The sequence below is a fragment of the Pieris rapae genome, chromosome 11, assembly GCF_905147795.1.
Source record: "Pieris rapae chromosome 11, ilPieRapa1.1, whole genome shotgun sequence".
Lineage (NCBI taxonomy): Eukaryota > Metazoa > Arthropoda > Insecta > Lepidoptera > Pieridae > Pieris > Pieris rapae.
The window spans coordinates 4,600,824-4,628,473 of record NC_059519.1 but is presented as its reverse complement, the minus strand read 5'-3'; the positions used below and the strand labels follow the sequence as shown (position 1 = coordinate 4,628,473).

Sequence of the window (27,650 nt, the reverse complement as noted above, 5' to 3'; positions counted from 1 at the left end):
TTTTTAAATTTTAGATAAAAAAATTTTTTTTTTGGAGCCGTTAGACCAACACCGACCTAATGATTATTTTATTTTTTATTTTATTAGATTGCGACAATAATGATTAGATCTACCTAAATTAAACTTTGTCGTCCATAATATTATTAGTAATATTAACGTTTATCGTTAATTTATCAATACAAACTGTTGTAGATAATTATTTAACACGTAAAGAATCGTTGAAACACTTTTACGCGATAATATTATCATCGACTTAAAACTACAGAACAAGTTACTAGAGTACGCGGTATCTGATATCTATCAGACGATAAATACATAATATATTGAATTGGTAGCAATTGAGTGGATTTGTTAATTCTAATTAAATTAAATTATTTACTCATATGCAGAAAATATCGAAAACATCTAGTTCGGTTATAATTGTGTATGTGTAATTGTATGTGTTATATACATAATTGACTATTGATATTAAACTATAGCGATAAACACCTTGTTATAATTTAGTTTTATTTAATTTATTGCACCAACAAAATACATTTTATCCGTTTACTAAGCAATCATTTCCCCTCACAATTCACAGCATGGCTGCCGTATCATTCCATTTCCTCATTATAATAATGTGCGAAATTGAATTTAAAATTCTCTCCGCCCTCGTACCACGCAACAAAATAATGGCGGCGACAACGTTTTAAGTAGCAAAACTATCTCGACATTCCGCACCTAATGGACCGAGGCATTTGTTTTATTTACACAATCATTTGTTTGAGCAAATGAACGAATATTCGTTGGAATTTCGAGTCTCGCCAGTACAAGTTTTATTTTAGACTGACAATGCAAGCAAAAAAAAGCCGTCCATACTTTTACAGCGTCCTCTCTTTACTATTATATGCTTTAAATTCTAACAAAAAGAAAATAGAATTCCGAATCTAAAAACAAACAAAAAATATTTTTTTTTGTTGTAAGTTTAAATTACATGTATTAAAGAAAACCTGTGTAAAAAGGCTAACTATAAAGTTAGCGATTATCTAGTTGATAAAAGGGCCTGGAACTAGTGCTAGGCAGGCTATTTCTAAATAATTTGCTATATATGTTTTGAAATTGTTTGATGATTTGCTTTTTTAAAAGAGTACGGAGAGTTTTTAACGTCGGCTTCTTCTTTCGGCCTACACCCTCTGTCTTCTTTGCCGATGAGTAGGGATGATTAAATTTTTTTATAATAACGTGGAATAAGTGATACCTTCATGACATTATGTTACAAAATAAACAGATTTTATTTTTATTTTATTTTATTATTATATACAAATAAATAACACTTTGATTTACTATTAAATTGTAATATTTCAAGTACGTTAAATACGTTTTATTTCTTTATTAATAAGAGAGACAATGTATTAGTAATTGGAAAATATGATGCGTATAGCTTTTCAATATTATTTTCGACTTTGTTTAACATGAACAAACAAAGGGAGGCCACTTATGATATTTTAGTAATAGAATCCGGCAAACAGGAGAAGATCAACACAAACAAGTGAAATCGAATCGGGCGTTCTTGAGAGGAAAACTTGGAATTGACGGCAAAAAATATACGTAAGACCGATGAATCTTTGAATTATATTTTAATTTAAATGTATGTTTAACAGTGGGTTATGTGCGAATTTTATTATAACTTTTTATTTAAAGTTATTGCTTAGCTTTTCGAAATTCATTAATAACCTTCTGTATAGACTAACTTAAGGACAGTCAAATAATCAAAAATCATCATTGTTTTAGGCTGATTGAAATTTAAAATAATATTTAGGCATTAAAATTACATTTAAGTATTAAAATTTAAAATATTTCTATGTCAAAAAATAAAGATTGTAAAAGCTATGTTATAAACTACTTTGCGTAGTTAGCAAATTTAAAACATTTGAATCTAAACAGATTAAATATATTCCGAAACTCTTTAAGCCTGGATGCAATTCAGCTGAGTCAGTGTGATAAATGTTGAAAAAGACTGAAATTTTAAATTTCGAATACAACGAACGTTTTTACCCTAGTTAAATTGAATGTTGTAGTAGTTCAGAGCAGTGTTGTTGTAGCAACCGAGTGGCTTCAACGTGCGACTCTCATCCCTGGGATTGTTGGTACCCTTATGGTGTTCCGTAGCTCCTTCTTACGGTAAAGAAAAACAGCGTTAGGAAACTGGGATTCCTTAGACTTATTTAGTCAATGGTGTGTCACAGAAGAGTTAGAGATTATCAGAAATGATATCGGAACAGATACAGAATTCTGAGGCCCTTAAAGATTGTGGTGCCATTGGTTACATTATATACTTTAAGTCTAAATAAATGTTATGTACTAATGTATGAATTATTCTGAGCACATTTTATAGCCCGTTTAGTGTTCCCCAGTGCTCCTAAGTGCTTAGAATGAAATATATTCATTCTCGTACATATTCCTCCGTCTGTTGCGCCGATCTTGATAGGTAATTGGAGTCTAATGATTCTAATCGGCTACAAAGTGGCCCTTTTAGCTTTGTGATCCGTGGATAGTTTCATGTAATTAATCATAAATTTTTGTCTATTAATGTATTGCATATTTTTTCTGTGTCATATATATATATTTTTTATTGTTTTCTTTTTTTACTAGGGTTGCCTGGAAGAGATCGCTTGTAAACGATAAGGCCGCCAGTTGCATACCTTGTAACTTTTTTTGTATTGTGTTATTTATTGTTTCTTTGCAACGAAGTGTAAATAAATAAATAATAATAAATATATATTGCTTACTATAAACCTGTTTTAGCTTTGTATATTTCTTACTGTTTTATAATATGTTTGTTAGCTGTAAGATTACTATTAAATAAAAAAATAAAATATATTATAATAGCCGACCGCGTCAAAAATGAACACTTAATAGGACTAGATAAATTCAAATGAATAACGTTCTTAGATTATTAAGACGTTGTTAATAGCACAAACATTCTCAAATTTAATTGATTTACTATAGTAGAGAATAACCGAGCTTAGCAAAGCATCGTCTTTGTTTTAAATATAACGTGTTTTTGTGGCACACCAACCTTTATGTACTAACTTATTGATGTAATAATAGAACAGCAATTATTTGTTTACAAGCGACAGACGGACTCCTTACAACGAAGAATAATCGTTAAGATTTTATGTTGCGGCCTCAAGTAATAAAACGAAGTACGTCATCAGCCAATCAGCGCTTTGCTATTTAAACGAAACCTATGATATTCCTACGCTGATGTTCTTTTATACCCATTTTTTCTTAATTTTATAACTGCTGAGGAATAAAAATATGTAGGGTCTGTTTTACAAAGTCCGGATAAGTTCCAAATAAGCTATTTAATACTTATTGGCAGGATAAAAACTACTTTTGCGTTTCACGACCATGAGATAGCGCTTTTCGTGATGAAATGCCAAGTTTTTTATTCGGATCTTTCGAATAATTTATGTGTTGCATAGCTATTTGGTACTTTATCCATACATTGTGAAACAGGCCTTTAATATATCAGATTCTCTATTTAACATCAATTCTTGTTTCTTGTAATGTCAGTTTTTCGTAATATTACCTGAATAGCACTCCTCCTTTCCACATTGGCTTGAATAGACCGACCGTTAATACGGAACAGAAATTGTATCCGACAAAAGTAGGACAAACTCCTCAATAAAGGTCAGCACACACTTCGTTAAGAGCTCATTGAGATGGCGTGTTGATACTTCGGTAATGGACTTGACGCAAAGATGTCTAGGTAAATTCCTTTTCCCACTCTCAGGTTACTATGGCTGACGTTTGTAGGTTAAGATTATGGTTTAAGATAAAGGTGATAACGATATTGTTGTCTGTGAAACTAATGTCACAAACGTATAATAAGTACTTCTTCACATTAAATTATTGAGAATTTTTAAAAGAAGCATGCAAAGGCTAAAGTGGTCAGTCAGGTGATAAAAATATATATATAAGGTACTTTGAGATTATAATATATTATATAATAAAAAATGAAAAGTGTTTATTCATTTTAAGTAAATTTGCATTCCTAGGTGTAAGATTTGGAAACCCTTTGAAGTAAAAAATACCTGTGTCAGGGTTCCCAGCTCTTCCATAGACAAACTTAATTCTAATTTCCTTAAAATTATTTAACCTTATTTATTTATTTTTTCAACTATTATAAACACGCCTGAGTGCATGAGTACATTACCATTAGCATTTCATATCTCGATTTATTAAAGGACTAGCTGACCCGGCAAACGTTGTTTTGCCATGTATATTATTTGTAAGAATCATTTTTTTAGGTCAATAAAAATAATTATCTACTATAAGTGTTCAAAAGAATGATTTATGTAGGGTAATAAATTAATATTTATTAATGTAGAGAATATATTTTAAATTACAATTCTTGCTAGTAATAATCTAAATATCAAAAATAAAGAATCAAAGAAATCAAATTAAAATAGGGGGTTGATTGTAAAGGGTTGAAAATTCAGGGTTATATGTATTTACTAATGCTGTATCATAAAAAAATAAAAAAAAATATCTAAAATTGAAAAAAATAATTTCGAGGTGGATTACCCTTAACATTTAGGGGGATGAAAAATAGATGTTGTCCGATTTTCAGACCTACCAAATTTGGAATTTATAGGAGCTTTAGTTTAAAAACGGGAATTGTTCATTGTTAACGCCCCCGCAATCCCCTTTGGGGGATGAATTTCTTAAAATCCGTTTTTAGTTGACCTCTACATAACGAAAGTAATATTCCTACCAAGTTTCACATTTCTAAGTCATATAGTTCCCGAGATTTCGTAATAAGTAACTATAGAAATTGGAATACTTCGATTATCATCGAAATTTTTAACGTTTTAGCAGACTTTTTTAAAATTTTCTTACATATAAACATTCTCCTGACAATTCTGAAGACAATAAAAAAAATTAACCCAATCGGTTCAGCCGTTCTCAAGTGATACTCGATCATAGATACGGCATTTTATTTTTATCAAAAAATCAGAGTGGGTGTGCAGGGGTGCGTGAGAGTTGGTGGGTGGATGCGTGGAAGTTTGTAAGTAGATTCTTAGCTGAATGTAAAAGAACATTATCCGTTTAGTAAACTCCGTTGAAATCCATGAAAACAAAAGAATCAAGAGAAAACGCTATTAGCGGGGTAAATAGTTCATAAAAGTAAAACAGCAATAAAAAAATGAAGGAACGTTAGAATTCGAAAAATAAATAAACCATCTAGGAAAAAATTCGCATCGAATGGTGGTAGTTTCATGTCAATACGATTAGTGGTTTAGGCGTGATTGAGCCTCAAACGAAGACCATTTTCATTATATATATATATATATAGATTTGTTTGTGGTCTACAGACTTTTATAATTTATGACGTCACAAAAAAATTACACAGTATTTTAAAAATGAGCAACAAATCATTAAAGGAAATATTATATTTACAGGTGCATGAATGGAGGATTTAATAACGTGGTTGTAAACTGTAGCCTAAGGTAAGACCTTTTTCTTAATTTATAGTAATATGAATATGTGTTGCATAATTATTCAATAATTTTATACGATTTGCTTAGTAAGACTAAGAAACTTTTTTTAAAGACTTATGACAAACACTAAAAATCTATCATCAACCACTTTTATAACTTTTTCTACGACTCAAAAGGAAACAAACAATACATTTTTATGACTATCTGCTCTACGTATAGTAGCTTAAAATTAACGTTATGTCTACGAGACAAGATATTTAATGAAAATTTCGTAAGTATAATAATCTTTTGCGAGTTTAAACTTACAAACTTTAATAATAATGTTTCATATATTTGCAGTTACATATATTTCTACTAAACTTTACCTTTACCTGATTTCTTCAACGTTTAAGAAAATTCATTGTAATGTCAGAAAAAATATTAGTGAATAAAAGAATACAAAGAAACGCATAGGGTAAAAGATTTTTTTCCGAATGCTTTTCGTGAAACTTTAATGAAATTACAGGGGACAGTCTAAGTTACAAAAAATCACTTAAACTCTACCCAAATATCTAGTATATACCCGAGTATTTATACAGTCGAGTTATTCCATTGTAGTTCAGTTACGACTTTGTGATATAATTAAGTATATAGTCTGTGCTAGTGACAGCAATTTAAATCTACGTTGGGCCCATTTTTGATAGAGGTTATAATTTTATTTTGTTTAAGCAACATTAATTATATTTTTAAAACCCAATTTGAAAATAAATATATTATTTTATGGAATAAAAAAGAAATGGTGGCTATAACAGCTCTGTGCTGTGTTAATGAATGTACAGAATTAAATTAACATTCCGCTTCATTGAACATGACAAACAATAAACAAATCACTATTATGACGTAGTTATTATAAACGTAATATTTTAATTAAAACTTCAATCGGAGAATTCAATAGCGGTTAATTTGAAAACATACATAAATTTAGCCTAAATTTAGCTGGCTTGTGTTACTGTTTAGAATAATATAATATGTACATATTAACTAGTATAACCTCATCGAATTAAATTTTTACTTGTCAATTTGTTGGTGTTCTTTACAAAAAATTAGATTCTTCGCCATACACACTTACCGAGATAAAAAACGACGTTGAACGATGATTTCAGTTGAAAGCAAATTATCTGTCATGTCCTTGTTTATAAAGTAATTAAGCCTTATTAAATTGATTAAGATTTTATTGAACGAAAATACGGTATTTTTGTTGTAGGGAAAATCTAGTTATTTCACACTTTATGTTCTTAACATGATATAATTATTTTACGTATCATAGAAATTTTAAGTGACTACGTTTGTAAATTTATTTAAAATTTTACAATATCCTGTTTCTAACTAAAAAGCCTTATATTTTGATGTCCTTTTTACCAATATATGCAAAGTAGCTCAGAGTAATATTGCTTTTTTGTGTTGACCTCTAATAATTTCATAAATAAAAACATGTAACAATAAAACAGTTACTTTTTTCCTTTCGGCTCAGGCACGGTATGTGCAAAACCGTTACTTAAAATAAAAATACGAAATTATTGTTACCTCTCCTTTATTATCTATGACCTAAAGTCACGTCAGAGATGACATCATATATTAGTTAATGTCATATTAATGACACTTACAAACTCTGTGAGCGTGACCTATTCATATCTCCGCCTACGCAACAGTACAAATGATAACGCTGTGATTACAATTTAATCTGTATTTTTTATAATAAATTTAAGATGTTATATCTATATAATGTTAATTGTTTTGTAATTGTCTGCACGCTCAAAAATAAAATACGTATAAAAACTTATACTCCAGTTCCTGTATTGGGAGAATATCTAAGTAAAATATAAACTAATTAATAATTACTACGAATTATGTACCTACTAATGAATAAACAAGTATTGTGCATATGACGCCAATTTGACTAAATACAGGGACCAGAAGCTAAAAGGTATAGAAGTTTTTCGCCTTTGACATACCTACATGTATTAACTCACAGTAATTATGTTTCGTATTATTATTTTTTTTTAATTTTATTTAAACTTAACATTATTTTTTAAAAAACAAGTAACGTTTAGGAGAATATATTTTAAAATGTACTTTGTTGACCCATGACAGTGAGTATGCTGATAAGTTGATAAAACCGAACAATTAGTAAAGTAAATAAAATATATCTCTTTTCTCTATGTGGCAATATTAAATATTCAAATATTGTTTATCACATATACAGGAATTCGCTATCTTGTGATAAATAAGTATAAATGTATAGTCATGTGCTTAAAAACCCAATAAGATTGCAACAAATTAATAACAAAATCGATAAATTATTCCGAAAATAAATTATGTTTGTTTATGGTACGGTTTAGGAAAGGTCAACTTATTTTACATATAAATGTTTATCTAAAATATTTAATAAACCAATCAAAACATGAGTAGGTTTCTGAGTAGGATTCGTTTCTCCCAATTTAATATAAATATTTCACCGGTCAAGCTACAGTTTAGCCTTTAGTAGTTCAATTGCTTTTTAATACGGTTTTTGATTTAATCGCTTAAACATAAGACATACAGGTTTAATAAAAATATGTATGAATGAAAGAATAATTTCGTTTCATACATTCATGAATTTGACGCAGACACATCAATAATAATTTGTCCGTGCCTAATCAATTTATGCTTATCTATTTAATAAAAACGAATTAATCAGATATCTCCATTTGATATCCATATAAAATATTTATCAAATGATTATTATTGAATTTATCGTTTTATATTATATAATGATGCAATGCTCTTTTTTGGTATTGAATGTTTTTATTAATTAAAAAAATCTCAGAATATATATCTACATTTTTAAATTGATGTTAAGTTAAAATACTGGTTGAATTTCCTTATAAACACTTGAACATAACTAACGTCCCTTTACTATAGAGTTTCGCTAAAACGTATTGTACAGGTAAAATATATGTTTACAAACAAACAAAACCAACAAAAAACATCTTTATTCATATAGGCAAACAAGAACACTTATGAACGTCAAAAAAATAATTGTAAATTTACATTTACTGCCAGTTCTCAAATCAAGGGCGTAGAACGGAAAAGAAGAACTGGCAATAAACTCTCCGCCACTCTTTTTAATTGCCAAGTTTTTTACACGTTTGTAAGAAGCTGCAACCATTACACCATGTTTTAGCAACGTCATGTTACATAGATCTTTAAGAGATAATACTGCTACTTAATAAAATAAAATGTAATCTTAGGGCTTGAATCATTTTAGCAATTTTATCTTATAAAATCAACAGTCTACTCAAGATTGTACTCAATAGGTATACACTTCGTACGTAGGCTTGTGAAGATGAGAATATATACATTTTTATATATGTATATATACTTCTCTTAAAGAAATAAAGGCTTTCAAATATAACATATATGTATATAAGGCTTTATTAAATCCATTATACCCAATAGCCAGAACTCACTTTTATCGAACCTCAGAAACTTTTCATTTCACTTGAAAGTTGGAGAAAATAAATTATTAATGAGGGTGGAGAAATATGCATGAAAGTTTTCTTGAATATTCCTTTGTGACTGTGAGAGACCCGCTCGTATTGAAGGATTTTGTGCTTACTGAAATATCTGTAAAAATATTATCATACTTTACGTATTTGATCTTTATGGATAAAAAATCTTTAATAGAATATAATCTACTCCAAAATGCACAAAAATGATTCTCATTTGAATTAGAAATGAATTAAAATAATAAAGCTTATCTTTAACGAGGTCTTGAATATATTATGACGCAATTTTTTTTATGTCTATAAAAATTATGAAGTAAATTCGTTTTTTTAGTTAAGTAGGGCTTGGGCCTCACGGTATAGTTAAAACATATTTCAGATAAAATTCTGCTCAAAAATATCAAGTATTTATAGACCTTCTTTAAATCAACTTTCAATATTTTAAAAAACCATTTACAATATTTTTTTATATAAGTTGACAAATCATGATTAAGAGAGAAACATTTCGGATCTGAATTATTTCGCATTACATCGAGATGGGTCCACAAGCCGAAGATCTACGCTCATACAGCTTTCGCATCGTACGAAAAATACTGTAATTGCAAATAATAATAATAATTCCAGTTACACTCACGATATGAAAAACTTATTTATACCAAGGTTTATAGCCTATAATTTCCCGAAGGAATGTGGAACTTTCGCTTCGAATTCCAAAGGGCACACGTGCGCATTCTTTTGTAGATATTTTCTTATGTTTAGCCGTAATAATATGTCGGAGGTATGTCATAAAGGATCAAGGCGAGTTATTCTGTCTCTGCCTTTGTTATTATGTACACCCATCGAAAACAGTGAATTTGGAATCGGGACAAAGTAATTGGATATCACAACGTGAGACTTAATAAAAATTATATTACATACAATATATTTATATGAAACAAAACCCGTTTAACGGTTATAAACGCGAAATTCCATACATTATTTACAAAACTCAACGTTCAAATGCTTTACAGCGGTTTAAGCGAAAGACACTCTTATCTGTTATATAAATGGTGTTTACTCTCTTAACATTCATAATCAACCAAGACCATGAAAAAAAATGTTATTTGAGCTATTTCATACTTTCATATAAATTCTAATTAAATTTTGTTTCTATTTCGTGCCTTTCCTCAAATGAACAACCGTGGCAGTTTACTGTAATATATTATTTATAAAAAATAACATATTATTTTTTCAACATATTGTACATTCTTTTCTGTCTTATGATTACAAATGCGTCAAAAATTCTATGTAATTTTTTCTAAGATAAGTTTTTTATATTTACTTAGAACTTATTTATACAACATAATGCATTTTAAAACACGAGTTCGCTAATATTGACCCTTTTAGGAGTATTTAGTGTTTCCAAAGGATGTTGAATAATTAATGTAGCACCGTCTAGTAAAACATTTTAATACCTCCATCCTTATTTTACATTGAAGCGATTGAAAGGCTTAAAGGTAAATGATTTTAATATATTAATATATTAAACCTCATAATTGAGGTTTGGTATTTTTGTTATATCTGTCATATTGTAATGTTTTTTTTAATTGTAAGCCCTCAATATGTTTAATCAAACATATATCTCTTGCACCTTAGTAGCCGAAATAATCATAGTTTTATCGGATATCGAACCTAAGACCTTCGAATACACGCCAACACCATAAATCGTTATGCATACTAATTACTATTTACACAATTTTAACATAATTGTGTTAGAGCTAATAAATTAGTGTAATTAAACGTCTCAAAAAGAAATATGTATCAAAATAACAAATATATATCCGATAGTTCCGTTAAATACCATTAAAAATGTAACTAATAAACTTACTATACTTAAGAAAAAAACACTTCCAATCTGTTTGTTTATAGAAGTCAATTATAGAATTTACTATATCATTAAGCAAAGTTTTAAAAAATAATACTCATTTTTATTCATAAATATATTTTCTCGCCGCAGAGCTAAAGAAAGCCAAACCGCAAGTTTTCGTAAACAAAGCGTGATTTGTGAGTTATCAAAAACAGTCTCACTTTATATTTGTTCAAGTTGACAGGCAAAATACTGAAAACCACAACGACAAAAATTTTGTTGTTTGGAAATCTGAGAGGTCTTTTAAAAAAATAACAAGCAAAAATGTATACATAATAGCCGATGTTTTCCTAGCAACTAAGATAAACGAGTTCAAAAACAAGACTTAACGCTAGCAGATTTTGGTCTACAGGTGTTCGCGCCAAATCTCTTATTTCTTTTACCAAAATATTGTATCACAATACGTTCTTCACATCCGTGACTGAGTTTCTATGAATAATGACAATCCTTCAAATATATAACTAATATAAAACAATTAAATTTTTATTTCTTGAATACTAAATTTCACCAACATCACCTTGATGGCTGGAAATCTTCCATAGTCCGTTTCTAGGAAACTGTGGCATCGACTACCAGCGGGGGTCTTCCCTGAGAGACACGACCCCTAACAATTCAAAATTCGAGCGTACTCCTCCCTTAAAGGCCGGCAACGCACCCACTAAAAATGGGTGTCTATGGGCTGCGATGACTGCCTTTTTGGGAGTCCCGCATTCTCGTTTGCCCCCCTGTTATATAAAAAAAAATATAAATAAAACACGTCGTAAATATAATGAAATATACAAGAAATATCATTACTTAAATTCATAGGTAACATAAGTACTGTTTAACTGGTAAACAGGTTATCTTAGTACAATTAAAGACATTGTTTTCAACTGTAACGAGTACTGAGTACCTAATTGATGATGAACAAACGTCAATGCTCTATTGCTAGCATTTCATACAAAAATTGTTGAACAGAGATTCAGCAAGTTGTAACTTCTGGCAGCGTTCCCGATCTGAAAGAGTATTTTTCCGCGACTCGTAAGTTGCGACATCAGTCCTCGGATATTGAAAGTTCTTCGCAAACTTGCATACAAAGGCGCCGGGGTCGCCAGGTGAGACTCCCATTAGCTTTTATTCTATAAAACTTTTTTATAAATAGATACAATTATTAACATATTGATATGGAAATGTTTTAACTGAAATAGCACGACTAAACACAAATGTATATTAATCATAATCAAACGAATTATGTATAAGCAAATATACATTGTAATATAATATATAGTTCTTACATTGTACGTTATAATATATCATATATTGTATTACCGAGCTGAATAGCGCTGTTTATATTAAACTATTAGCCGCCAAACAATTCGAATATATAAATTATTAAGACAATAACCACGTTGTATGTAAATTTATTGTTTGGAATTGCGAAACTTAGTTATTCAAGTAAACAGTAATGGATTTGATTGTCTTGGTAAATGATTATGTTTATGGAATTTGTTTGACTAACTGTAGCCCGCGATTTCATCTGGTTAGATTTGTATACGAAGTTAAAACTACAGTAAAAATTTGAGTCTCTCCATGTGTGAGTAAAATAACAGTGTTGGCCTACCAGGCCAACTTCGCTAGGCTCATCTTCAGAATTGTCTCTCATACCTGTGGTCGTAGATTTGATCCTCATCTGTCTATGTGCCGCATCTAACACTCGCTTGTATGTTAAAAGAAAAACCTTGTGAGGTAACCGGCATGTTTTTAATAAAAAAATCGACGACATGCGCCAGACAGGCTAATGATAGCCTACTTATAGATGAAATAGATCAAAGAAACAAATTCAATCTGAGACCGAAATCCAGATAGTGGTATAGCTCCACCGTAATATTATTATTAATGACTCAAATAACGTCCTTCAATAACGCGAGTAATATAACTTTTACCCACTCAAAACATCGACTTATATTAACAATACAATACATTCCATATCTATATTGTATTAATATTAATGTTTTATGTATGTGTATTCAAACGATACAAATATTTCCTTTATATAATGTAACGCACCAACACAAATACTTAGGAATGTACATGCAGTACATGAATTCTAAAACTGAAATGGTATTATAAATATAGCTATTACCGGCGTCTTAATTGTAAATTAATATTTAACGAATCACTTTCAAGTTTTGAAGACCTTATAATTAAAAATGTACGGAAAGTTTAAACCTTTTCTTTACGAGTTAAGCTTCGTCTGTATCGAATAATTTAAAGGCTGCGTATCGCACACTTTAATGACGCTTCGTGAAATTCGATATATGAAAAATAAATATTGAAGTTACTTATACATGTTGTACTGAGTATAGTTCTTAATAAAATATATATCGTATATCTCCTTTGGAAATGGAGGAAATGAGAATTACATTATCTATGGCCCATTATCGCATCCCAAACTCAATGTCAGGGGTCATATCCTATAACAATTGCCTTAATATCAAATCGCATAGATCATTGGCTTGAAATCCTAAGAGACTTGTTATAGCATAGGTCTTTATAGTTAACCAAAGTGTCATTAATTAAGAAATGTTTGATCGAAGCCAATCAAAACAACACGAAATTGTTTTATTGGCGCCGAAACTTTAAAAACAAATGTATACATGATACAGCATATTCTAGAAACATACATATGCAAATAACATATCCTTTATTAGTATGCACCATGCAATCTTAATTTCACAATGGATTTTCCAATCGGACATTAATGGAAAGAAGTAGGTACTAAATTTTATTAACGTTACATAATTAATCTCTACAAATCAAAATATACTATTGATTTTGACACCATTGCCGCCTCTCCAGTCTTAATATAGCATCGCATTTTTTATATAAATTGTATTCAAATCAAATCAAAAATCATTTATTCATATAGGTAATATAATGTACACTTATGAACGTCAAAAAAAAGAAACATGTACATTAAATGCTTCTAATTTTACATTTACTGCCAGTTCTCAAATCAAGGGCGTAGAACGGAAGAGAAGAACTGGCAATAAACTCTCCGCCACTCTTTTTAATCGCCAAGTTTTTTCTTTTACAATTACATTGCATTTTGGAGTTATAAAACTTGTCTATACAAAACTCTATTTCAGTGTCAATCAAACGACAAATGTTCCGGTGGTCTCCGGTTCATTGCCAATGTTAACGATGAATAATGATGAAATGTTCTCGCCCTTGGCACAAGGTAATGGCTCTCATACACTGACTCAAGGTTAATTCAAATATAGATTTTGATTTTCCTTCAAATATAAAGTTAATTGGGTAATTAATTTAATTCTAACCACGATATTCAAATAAGATTTTAACGCCCTAATGATAGTGACTTACCGATTCTTCTCGCCTGTTACGCCCATGATTTGCGACCTAGATGTAATACCTGTGTAATATAAACTAAAAAAAATCAATAAAAAATAAACCTGTTGTTGTTCATAAGTTTGCCAGTTAGATTTTAAAGATTCACTTAGACTTATTAATTTACATTTTTACTATAGTCAGTAACAGCTTTGGCTAACTTTTTAATTTATAGTAATCACCATTTATAGTTTATTATAAAAGTTCAATAAGAGTCTGTTCTCCCTATAATATTTAAAAGCACTGGGAACGTTCATAATTTTGTCTAGATTTGTGTACGTAAAAAAAAATTAACCTTTTATTCAAATGTATTTCGCGTACACCAGACAATATAACCCACTGGTGATAAGTCCAATATTCATCAAGGATTATGGCAACATTGGATTATTCTTGTCACACCAAGAGACACTTTTATCGCTCAATATATAAGATCTACAAAGTTCAAGACAAAATTGAATTAACGATTGTTATCATTTCCTATTTTTCTCGAAGGAAGTACGAAAACACACATAAAAGTAATAATTAGATGGTAAACATGAATAGAAAAACGGCATAAAGATCGTACTTTTGTGTTATCACATATAAACTATGGGATATATCCTAAAAATGTCAAAGGAAACCGAGTTTTATGCTATTGACATAAGAACTAATTCACACTGATTCGATAACGTTTAGAAAGTTTCTGGTGAAATTGATTATTCTTTGACCCGAAAATTTATATTCTATTTTTTGTGTAACTGCTTTACTTCTATTATTACTATAATATAATTAAACCTCTTGTATGGCGGGATATAGAGAAGGCCTTTGGTAAAAAAATGGCAATCAAATATCTAAAAGAATGCGATGAAATAAAAGTGTATTAAACTGTGTCTGAAATAAAATACTTTAATTATTATTATTATTGATAATAAAACACATAAAAAAATTAAAAAAGTGCATGGATGAAGTGAAATTTTGTAGTCTGAACATAAAAATACGAAGGGGTATAAATGCATTTTTAGTGCAACCATTTTGTTTCTTTAAGACCACCTTTATTGACATTGTTTACAATTCACAGTTGATCGCATATTTTTATTCATTTTCGAGTGAAGAAATATCGAAATCTATAACATCGACAATGGGACTATGATAACTAAAGCAAGATACGAAATGTTGAGTTCTATTTTTTTTAACGTTTTCATTCTCATGGTTAAAGTCGCATTAGAAGTATCACATCAATAATTATGTGGTCTTAATGCTTTGTATAACAATAAGGTGTACTTCCATAACTATATACAGAATTATTTATAGAGATTATTCCGTATAGTAGTACAGGATAGTTAAACCCGCAAATGTTATTTAATTAGAAATACACCGCGACGTACGTATACATTTTACATACAAAGCCAGACCTAAGGCTTAACCTTTGACCTTTACATTTGAATATCATTCAACTTTGAGTAATTTCGTCAGCGGATGACGTCAGATTCACGCCTAATTAGAAATTCATAATTAGATAACAAAAAAGAGAATAAAAATGACTGCTTCCAAGTTTTGATTTCCCGTAAACTTGGATTTAAGTAATTATAATAATACTACGTGTTATTTGCGTTTTCACAAGAGAGAATTCTCGTATACTTTCATCTTCAAGTTAGGTACGTCAGAAATCTTAGTCTCGTAATGGGTTTGTTTTCAAATTTAATTGATCCATTCTTGGGATACTTATGAACTCTGATGATGGAGCTGGAAGTTAATGGAAATTAACATTTTTAATTTTATTTCAATGTCAATGTCGCCCAAGTGGCTTCAACGTGTGACCTCAACTATTACTGAGATCGTCGGTGCGTTACCGGGCAATTATAGACTTTCTATCACTGAGAAGGAAAATATTATAATGGAACCGCCATGTTTTAGACCAAGAAAGCAAACGGCGTGTGTCAGTGATAGAAGTCTAAAAAATATGCCTAGCCTTTCAGAAAAAAAAATGATCACGAAAGAGATACAGAAATCTGCACCACATTACATTACACCTCATCTTAATACAGCATTATAGCAGAATGTTGCATAGATTTCACATTTTATTGCATACAAATAAACACAAATATCAATCTACTGGCATTAATAATTGTCAGTACAGAACTAAAAATAAATTTTTCTACTTAATTTATTTCAAAACTTGTTTAGATGTATTACCTAGCTATTGTCTACCAATGTCAGACATTTATTGATGGAACGGAATTCCATGATTTGCTGAAATAGATTTTCTATGCCTTTTCCATGACAAGCTGTTTTATAGTCGGCCTTGGTACAATCTGGTATCAGTCTACCGTGTCCTGGCATATAACCAAGTATATAACGAAATATAAAACATCGTGTGAAGGCAATACGTCTAGAAGTTTCTGTTATCCATACACGATGGCTGTATCTTATAATTATATGCTTACTATGTGTGGCATAAATATATTTTAAAGACAATTAGTTCAAAGAAGCGTTGCTATAATTTAAAGTTTTGATGCCCACGTTCAGATTGAAAAACATATTAACACCATGCGAGAAGACCAGACTTTTAAATGATGAGACATCATTTAAAAGCATTGGTGATCAGCGATCGTGCGTCCTAAGAAACAATCATTGTTGCGTCAGAATATGGATTCTACCCGATGCATTTCTACCGCGCCACGGAGTATACTGTCGATTACTGCTTTTTTAATTAAATATATCAAAAACCGAAATATCTAAAACCGTAAAGAAACACTGACCAAATTTGTTACTTCCAAGAAGTTAAATCTAAGGCAGCAATCCCTCGAGAACTCTAAAAAGTATCGCCTAGACAGAAAAACGTTAAATAGTCACCCTAAAGTAATAAAATAAACCGTTTTTCCAGTTTCATTAGCGGCTCCATCCATCAGGGTGTAATTGAGACCCGCCCGGCTGTCACTCACTCCGTCTTATTGGACAAGATAGCCATTACTTATTGGCAAAACTGTCGAATGTGTTCACGATCAGTTAATTGACTATTTTTGGCCCGTTAGACATTGTTATCCCATTTTCTTAATACAATGTGCGGTGATATGGAACGATACATTGACAGTTTTGTATTTCGAAAATAGAATATCCATATAACAGCTATCTAGGTTTAGCGTATTCGTAATGGGCCTAATTCATGAAAACGAAAATATTCACTAGTTTTGATAGTTCTCTTTTGTGATCCGCACTTTATCTTGTAGGCATGTTACAAACGCATTCTAACTTCTACCCGCTATTAGGAGGCAATCAAACGTAACGCTCAAAAAGGGGCAGTAATTGCAGGCATTTATTTGGTGCGTGGTCGGCTTTTGGAGAGGAGTATGTTCATTTTTTAAAACAATTGCACGTCTTATCTTCCATTGAAGACCCCCACTGGGAGTCAATTCCACAGTTCGCAAAATAAAATTGTATATAGAGCATGTATTAGATAGAACAAGAAAACTCAAAACACAATGGTTCAAGGTGATAATAGTTTTAGTAGCTGTGATTTGAATTTATTTATCGACAATGACAACGGAGAAATTTTACTTCACTTGGAATATTGTTGAAAGTATCTTTCGACTTCCGTTTTATGAAGCCAAGCTCGTATTTTTTAACCACAAGTTAAAACAGTTATGTTTTCTTCATTGCGAGATACTTATTATATTTTTTTTCTTTTACATAATAGCAGTTTTATTATTTGTAGATAAAACATGTATAGAGCAGTGTTGGCCTAGTGACTTCAGCGTGCGACTCTCATACCTGACGTCGTAGGTTCGATCCCGGGCTGTGCACCAATGGACTTTCTATGTGCGCATTTAACATTTGCTCGAACGGTGAAGGAAAACATTGTGAGGAAACCGACATGTCTTAGACCCAAAAAGTCGATGACGTGTGTCAGACACTGCAGGCTGATCACCTACTTGCCTATTAGACTTAAAAATGATCATGAAACAGATTCAGAAATCTGAGGCCAAGACATAAAGAGGTTGTAGCGCCACTGATTTATTTTTTAGATAAAAAATGTATGCATTATTTGTTACATAATTGTACATATAATGTACATGTAACATATAGTCTAAATAATGCTAGGTCATGCATTTTGTGAACTCAATTTGAAACAAATTGTTCAGTTGTAAATTCCTCTGCCCGTGACGTATTTTTGACTGAAACAATAAATACATGAAATATTTTAAATGGACACTTCAAATGTGAAAATTCGTGTTCATCGTTTGACGTTAAATAAATATTTTTACTTACATTGTTTTTAAAATACAACTACAATATTTTAACAAAATGTTCTACAAACTGTTAACAATTTTATCATCAGATATGAAATCTGATGTCGTACGATATCTGATTTTAAACTGTATTTGTGCATATTTTATGTAAAACAATATTGTATTTTTCGCATTATTCGTCTACAAACTAATTAATTAACTTACAATTAATAAATAATAATCCTGTGGCTGCAACCTTTCATGTATTTCGTGAAATTGCATCGGTTTTTATGATCATTTTCATTTCATAGACAAGTGAGTGATCTGCTTACTGACTTAGGCCTATCTTTGGATTTGAGACATGCCGGATTCATGCCGTTTTCCTACATCCCACGAGTTGTCAGTTACACACATATAGAGTCCACTGGCCGCGCCCTGAAACAATTAGACTCTCATTTTTGTATAGAACAGCGGACAAATGCGCGGACAACCTGATGTTAAGTGAGACCCAGCTAATAGACACTCACATTGCCAGAGATAACGCAATTGGGTTTCCGCCCTTTAAAACACTTATAATATATATTTTTTAATAAATGAATAAATACTTAATTATTTTTTTTCTATTATGTATTAGTATTATTACATTCTTATTTGTTTTAACGACTGAGGCGCAAACAAGCTGCCGTAGTCACTGGCAGAATGATATACTGAGCCGGGGCCAATTACAATCACAGCACACACGCAATACATACTTAAAACGTACCTTGTTCTTAAAAAATTGTCGTCTTATTAATTTTTTTCATTGATTATTGTTATTTTGTGAGTTTCTGTGTGTGTGTTTCGTTTATATGTCTATGCCTATGTCACAAGGTGGTGATTAAATATCAACCGTCCTTCAGAAAACAAATATGGCCAGTCTTAGTTGAGATTACTCCGCTGAAACTGGAAGAATCTTTACACCACGATTATAGAAATATCAAGTCATCAATCAAGTTTAAGTAACACGTAATTTATAACTGTATGAGGTAATAAAATAAAAACATTCAAAATCATTCATATATATTAGATATTTCATCTCTAATTTGCACGGAAAATCAGAAAGATTAAATGAAAACAAAGTGATGTTGTTTCAGGATTTCTTTTTAAACCGAATACAAATTAATCGAATTGTTTTATCAATTTTAACTTCCACAATATTATTAAATATTTGATAAAAGAAAACGTTGAATGGAATTTGTTGATTATGATTTTATTTTTATTTTTTTTACACGATACAAAAATACGAACCTTAATATTTGATGTTTATTTGGGCTTGTATATGTCCTTTTAGTCATATTATAGTAAGAATATATTTTTAAATAAATTGTCCGTAACCTACGTACCTTTTATCTCTTCCGTTTTCCATTAATATGTACAAAAATGTATCATACGTTATTCAGCTGTTAAAAGCATATTTATATAACAGGTAATATTTCCAAGCAAATATTTATATTTGGATCAGAAAATAAGAACATATTCCAAGGAACCGTCTAAAATATTTCGAATTATAATTAATCAGCGCGTTGATAGAGTTTCCTCTAAGGATGAGACATGCGAGTCACGCGTCGAGTATGTGAACAACAGTACGTGTCAAATGTTGGTCTAATTTTGATAATTCAGCTAAAGAAAAGGGTACATTTTGTGGTATCTTATGGATTTGTTAATAATGCAGAGTTTGTTATATCGCCGGCGAAACAATACTTGTATTGAGTTGTAGGGGTCAGGATTATTTGCCAGTGGTTCCCACACTAATTTTGGAGCGGGGTCTTGTTTCATAATGCTATTGCTGGTAGAGGTTAAACGTTTGTTTTTCTTATTTATTTATTGTTATAATAATCGCTTTAAGATTATACAGGGTTATGCCATACACACATTAAACCAAAAATGCCAATTCATTACCAATTCCTCTCGTCCGTTCTATGCCTTCGATTTGAGAAAGAAGCGTAATTTATATATACATAGAAATTAAAAACTATATAATTTTAAAATAATAAATAAATTATAAGTGTATGTAATCGAAGTAGTTAAAAGTAATGGTAATGGTGGTGGTATAACAAAATATTAGAATGGAACTTCCATTTCTTTCATATCTAAATTATGATTGCTTTTGCAAATCGTATTATTGTGTAGGAAAAGCCTCATAAGCAAACCAGTATACTAAGGATGAAAAAGTTTTTAATAAAGTATTTTAGACGCAATTCCAGTAAGGGTCCTTAAAGAAAAAAAAAGCTTTAAGATTTTTTTTTAAATTCGTCCCTGTTTTATAAAGAAAAAGTTTTATTTTAAAGGCGGAACTATAAGACATAGAAAGAAAGTATAGAAATATGTCTCGATTTCTACGGAATTGAATACAAAAATATGAACGAAACTGCACTTCATAGAACATATTTAATATAATCTATAGTAGTATATAGAATGTAGTCAGTTTCGGAAATTCCCGACATTTTAAAAACATTCAACATATTCTATCCTTCTGCTCTAGGGATCATCAATACAACATGCCTTTATTATTCAAACGATAGAAGAGGTAGCATTCGAAAATATATCTTTATTTTTCTGTCAGCGAATATGTAGAAAGAATCACATATTAAAATTCAGCTTTTTCTTTGAAATTACACATTTTATTTCTAAGCTACCTTCAATAACTTTATAGATTATGTAAATAGACTTTCACCTAAATAACTATATTCAAAAGCTTCTTAGGAAAATTTTAAGTAGCTGACCAAGTTCGATTGAATAATTCGATCACAATCAGTTGTTCTCTTTTGGAGTTAAGATGCCAAAGTTTTCAACTCCCCTGAGAATGCCTGAGTGAGTGAGAATTTATGCCTGAGTTTATGCCAATTTGACACTTAAAAAAATAAATCAGTGGCGCTACAATCTCTTTTAGGTCTTGGCCTCAGATTTCTGAATCTGTTTCATGATCATTTTTTTTTAATCTAATAAGCAAGTAGGTGATCAGCCTTCAGTGCCATACACACGTCGTCAACTTTTTGGGTCTAAGACATGTCGGTTTCCTCAGAAAGAAACTCCATTGGTGCACACTGCACCAATGTAGCAGTGAGCAGCCGGGGATCGAGCCTACGACCTCAGGTATGAGAGTCGCACGCTGGAGCCACTAGACCAACATTGCTCTGCAATTTGACACTTGGTATATCTTAAATTCCTGTCATCTTGTCAAATTAGGAGCATTGTGTTTAGTAAAAACATCCTCATTATCTACAATTCTATACAGCCATATAACGAGACTACAAGCTCTTTGATCTGACTCGTTTGTAGATAAGACGGTCTCCGCGTGTTGTATTGTGTTATAAAGGTCCCTAAAACGGGGCTCAGGCCTGTAAATTATCGAAATGAATATCCATTGAATTCACCAAGGTTCAAAGAATCACAGTAGGTTCACTAACCTGTTCTTTAATACCATTTTTAATTTTGTATGAAATTATTTACGATGGAAATGTATTGAAAGCATCATAAGCAAACCAGATTTCTGAGGTTAAAAAAGTTTTCACTGATTTCCAAACCAATTCGACTTAGAGTCCTTTAAGAAAAGAGTGCAACAATTCTTAAAAAGTCGGCAACCCACTTGCATTGCTAGAGCAACGTCAGCTAGCTAGCTAGGTATAGTCAAATTTAACTGGTGAAATATATCAGGTATATTCTTCTCCACATTATTTCGTCTCACGTTTCGCGCTGCCAACAGAGTATAATATACTCTATGGTCATGGATCAGACAATGATAGGTACATTTTTGCTCAGTATGACTTATTAATATGAGTGTTTCGTATTTTAATAGTGCCTTCAAGATTTCTTAATAATTAAATTGCTTGTCTTGTTAAGAATTGAATTTATCATATTCTGACCAATGGCCACATTATATATGACTTATATGATCCATACACAATTTGCCATGACCCCGATCATGCCCATCCTATTTTATTTTTATTTTATATTACCTTCAATTAAATTTATTATTTGAATTATTAATTAAATTTTTTACAACCATAAACTATTGTTAAAATTCATCCGCTTATAATCATTTTTACTCGGGTAATTAAAACAAGCTAGAATCCTTAAAACATAATAAAATTTTGGTCTGAATTTAAAATACATAAATACCACAAATATTTTTATGTTCATTTTCCGCTAGCAAAAACCTGCTATAAATTTTAATGACTTCAAAAGCACTGAAGAACGTTTTTCGTTCGACATAATCATTATAAAGATGGAGGCATTCATTATAACAATAAGGTACCATTAAATATACCGTATAATTATAAAAATCTGTGCTTATCGTATCTTCAAAGGTATTAAATGTACAAAGATTAGAGAAACAATGAGAGAATATTAATTATATTCATCAAACAGGATTCTCAATAGAAAGATTAAGAACATCGCCTATTGGAATGTATTCTTTTGTTAGGGACTCCAATTATTTCCTTTGTGACCGGATACAATACACGTGGCAAGTAGGTCCCGAATACTACAGGAACTCATAAATACTTATATAACTTACTACAGGAACTATTAACAAAATAACATGTAATGTCAAAAAACTACAAGTACTTACTATATTTATTTATTGAATTATAAGTAGCTTTCATTATTTGCATTTAAATTTAGAATGTTAGATGGCTGAAGCTGTCAATCCATGATCATACCACATCATGGGCCTACCATTGAGGAGCAGTGTTTCTGATGACAACTTGATGCTGAGTTGGGCCCATTTCTTTATACACAGTTTTTTTTAGATTCATATATATAAAATGGAACTGTTTATTATAAAATTGGATATTGATATTCAATTAGAAAGATGTTTTATAGTAAAAACAATTTTATTATCCACAGATTAGACAGTTAACAAATTGTCAATGATACCTATTACATGTACATAGAATTATTTTGATATAAAAACAATAAAACCCATTTATGTATAGCAACTTAAATCTATAACCTATTCGAAGTGATTTTTAATATTTACATGACTTTATAAATAAGAAATAGAATAACAGTGTACACACTTCACACTGACGTATAAAAAAATGTTCAGGCTATTTTTATAAAAAAACTACGTTTTAAAAACCCTTGACAATTGTAAACACTATCTAAGGATATAGAAGAGCCGATAGTAAAAGCATTCATCGGTTTTACAGAGATATTACTTCAGTTAAGAAAGCTTTTGAAATCCTCTGAAGTCTCGCAGAATTACAGTTATATTTAAACAAAACGAGGCAGTGAAGTTTATAAAAGGAATATTACAAGTTTTACTTTCCGAATATGAAAAATGTTTTATAAATAGCTGAATCGCTGTAAATACGCATTGGTTTTTGTGGTGTGCTTCTATATGCATACGATTATGTCATGTATATGATTTAAATTTTATAATGACGGATCTTCTAGTTTCAAGTTTTTTTTATTTATTTAAAACTAGAACCGGCAGCCAGTTTAGTATGTTATAAGGATTCTTTCCGATGTTCCTAATGAGGTACTCAATTCAGTCTACTGAACTTGTCATTCAATAAAACTGATTACACTCGTAGATGAACTTATCTCCAATTACTTAAAAAACCTCTGAGGTAAAACGATCCTGAACTATTCAATATTTGCAATTGAAATTAGCGGAGAATAGAGGTTCTATGTTCCATATTGAAGAGTTATTTACCCCGTATCATGCACACAGGTGTAGTACAAGAGTTTTAGCAGATTTTACCCCTATATCCATTTATTCTAAGAATAACTTGCATTTTCTCATTATAAATAAAGGGGACCTGCTGTTAAACGCGATGAATGAATATTTGATAGTAAGATTGTAAAACAAAATCGAAACGATTGTGCCTTACGTTCGATTATGATTGGTCAACAGCATTTTTTTTTATTGATAAAGTTTGCCAACACTTGGCACACTGACACTTAATCTTCGTCGTCCAATACCAGTTTTACTATATCTTCTTTGTGTCGTGTTGAATTTTACATTTCTTTGTTTATTACGATTCTAGCACAATCAAAGGCAAAATTGCCTTGCGTTTTTTATTTAACCCGATCGCTGACAGTCATTTTAATTTACAAGCACATACGCTGTTAATGAATTGTAAATATAATTATAGTGTCAGGGCATAACCTATCATGATAAAGAACAAATACCCAGTTTGACTGAAATAAAAATGTAACTTAAATAAGTTTAAAATATACTCGTAAATAAATAATTTAAATAAAAGTTTGAGTATATTAATAAGAAAGTATACACAGCCATAGCATAGTTATACACTACGTACATACTCAATTCAAATATCTACAATACATCCTATGTCAATTCGACTGAAAATGTACAATAAGCCATTGTTAGATATGATACGGTGTAACAGGAGGAATCTCAATAGTTCTTGCAATAAAAGAATTTCTTGTTTTTCTAAAGCACTTTGTCGGATTCAACGCTGAAGTTATAAGAAAACGCCTTCCCTTCTAGCTTTTAAACCGTTTTTTCTTCATGGTAAAGTCGCTACTTTATTTTATATTACATTTATCTATATAAAACGAGTAATAGTAATGTATGTGTATAATTTATAATCGTACTAGCAGATTCGGCCAAGCGTTGCTGTGGCCTAAGGTTTTTGTTATATGTATTACATAGTAGTAAACTATTCAAGGGAAATGTTAAGAGAACTTATAACATAATGTAGATAGCTTATGTGAAACGTTGGTACATTAAACACAGCGCCATCTATTAGAATTACATCAAATACTAAAAAAATATTTGCAATAAAATAATATTGCGGGTATCAATTGAGATGTAAGCTATCCTATCTTTTAAGTTAGATCACTGCACACGGTGTGCAAATTTGATTGATATCAGTTAGGTAGTTTAAGAGTCGGCGCGGACAAACACGTAATTTATATATATTAAGATTTTTAATTAGACCAAGCCAAGTAACAGTAGCTTATGTCACTTTGTAAAAAAATGTTGTCATATAACTATTAGTAATGCGTTCAGTTCTCCTTCGATCAGATGAATGAACAATGAGTGTGATTTGTTAATCATTTCAAACGTACATAGCCAGTGACAGCTGCACAGATAAAGATTATTTTGATAACAGAAAACTCACTCTATGACAAAATTTGAATTTGTTATGTGATTCTTATCTCATGCCTTCGCAATCCAAATAATAACATAACAAACCACAATAACAATGTTTCTAAGGAATCCTTGTTACTTCTTATTAATCTTGTTTATATCGAGGTTAATTAGGGTCGTCTAATATTACAAAGGGCCTTATTTCCATAAAAGCTGGCCTGAGCAGGCTACCTTTTGACTTTTCAAAGGGATCTAAGCTTATTACGCTCCTGCATGTACAATGAGCGGTTAAGTCATGTGATAGCTTTAGTTTTTATTTACAATAAGGTCTTATGGTGAAGTGTTTCTAGGATAAATATTTTATATTCTGCCTTTTATATAAGCTCAAATTAGTTGGAGTTGTGTTAGCCAAGTGGCTTTATTATGCGACAATCATATGTAATGTTTGAACACCAACGGTGTATCAATGATCTTTTTGTCTATGCGTTTTGTGTCATACGGTGATGGATAACATCGTGTGGAAATTAAAGACAAGCGCCTTTGATCCAAGAAAGTCGACAGCGTGTGACAGGCGTAGACGTAGATAGACATAGATCACCTATTATGTGTGACTAATGGGCACATTGGTAAAAAAATGATGACGAAGTAAAAGTAGACACTGAAATCGATGGCCACCTAGAAGAGTTCTAGCCGTAGTTTTTTTATTGATTTTCTTCTTAATCCTTGACGATTGTTTCAATACAATAAGACTTACAGGACGCTTATTTACATCTCTGAAGTGGCTAACTTAGTGTAAATAAGTCAGGTACGAAGTTTAGCAATGTCAAAGTGTAAAGTGAATGCTTTTGATCCAATTCACTCTGTTCCTTTAGGGTACAAATTGTAGTTTAAGTTTTAATTAGTTTATTTAACATTTAATTAAACTAAAACGTAGTATCACAGTTGACTGTTTGAAAATAATTATTATTTCAAACTCTTATTTTCAAATTTATTTGGACCTTCATTTGAAATTAATTAACGTGCGTTAAACGTGTAAATTCAGAAAACAAATAGGGAAGAAAATATTTAAGTAAACTCTTATTAATATTTTCTTATAGACGGCAATGTCAAACATAACTTTGAATAACTCCTAATAGTAATAGCGATCTCGATTTAATGTTTGAGTATATTTGCTTTCAAGAACGTCAGGAGCTGTGTAGCTAACAGAGTACCAGTGCTGCATTGTTTAGTCATTTTATACTCAAAACATACTTAACGAGTATCTGACAAGCTTGCGTAAAAATTTCTTCCTAATGTTGCTGTTTTTCTCTGTTCGTCATTTGTTTTTAAATGTATTGCTTGATAGTCACAATACATTCAAAAACATATTCGTATGTATTGTGACTCCTATTTCTGTTCCTGTTTAATTAATAGTTTAAATAGAAAAAATCTTCACACTATAGGATATTTCTTAGACTAAAATTTACAGATTAATATTTGTCAACCCTTTTATAATATCAAATATCAAATTACGTCTAATTTATAAGAAATGAAATATTCGTTAAAAAGTTATAATGAGCAAGGATATGATACAATCCTAATTTCACAAGCTATTTTAATAAGCGAAGTTTTAATTACGTATATCTTTATAATTACATTTAAAATTATAAGTACAATATTATAAGTTTAATTAATTTTAAAGTTGAAAAATTAAACTGTATAAAATGCTGTTAATTATAATAAAATCTCTTTTATAAAAAACGATTTTAATGGAAAACCATATACATACGATCATAACTTACTTTGACATATACCAATTCCACAGTAATGCGTATAACCTCAAATAGGTTATAGAAAATAATCTGTGAAATAGTGACAAATTAAAGCCGTCCGCGCGGCTAAAACCAGAATCGGATAAAATACAGCTTTCACCGGGGAATGCGTACCTTTTCTATATACTTCGCGAAATCCAGCTTTCGACCTGCTTCCGAGTCCCACAGGAGACGCTTTTGCGTAAGTCTAGAGAAAAGTCCATTCCGACCGAGTTACACT

At 30.7% G+C, this 27,650-nt stretch overlaps 1 protein-coding gene across 4 annotated transcripts in view; it reads left to right on the top strand.

Annotated features, from left to right (window-relative positions):
* Nucleotides 1-27,650, top strand: part of LOC110998713 (5-hydroxytryptamine receptor 1) — a 72,751-nt gene that overhangs the window by 34,017 nt on the left and 11,084 nt on the right. For 3 of the 4 annotated variants that reach the window (XM_022267466.2, XM_045629983.1, XM_045629982.1), the window contains one exon: nt 5,451-5,498. The exons of the other annotated variant lie outside the window; for it this stretch is intronic. The gene's annotated coding sequence lies outside the window, so the exon portion shown is untranslated. The remainder of the gene's footprint in view (nt 1-5,450; nt 5,499-27,650) is intronic. 4 annotated transcript variants of the gene reach the window in all.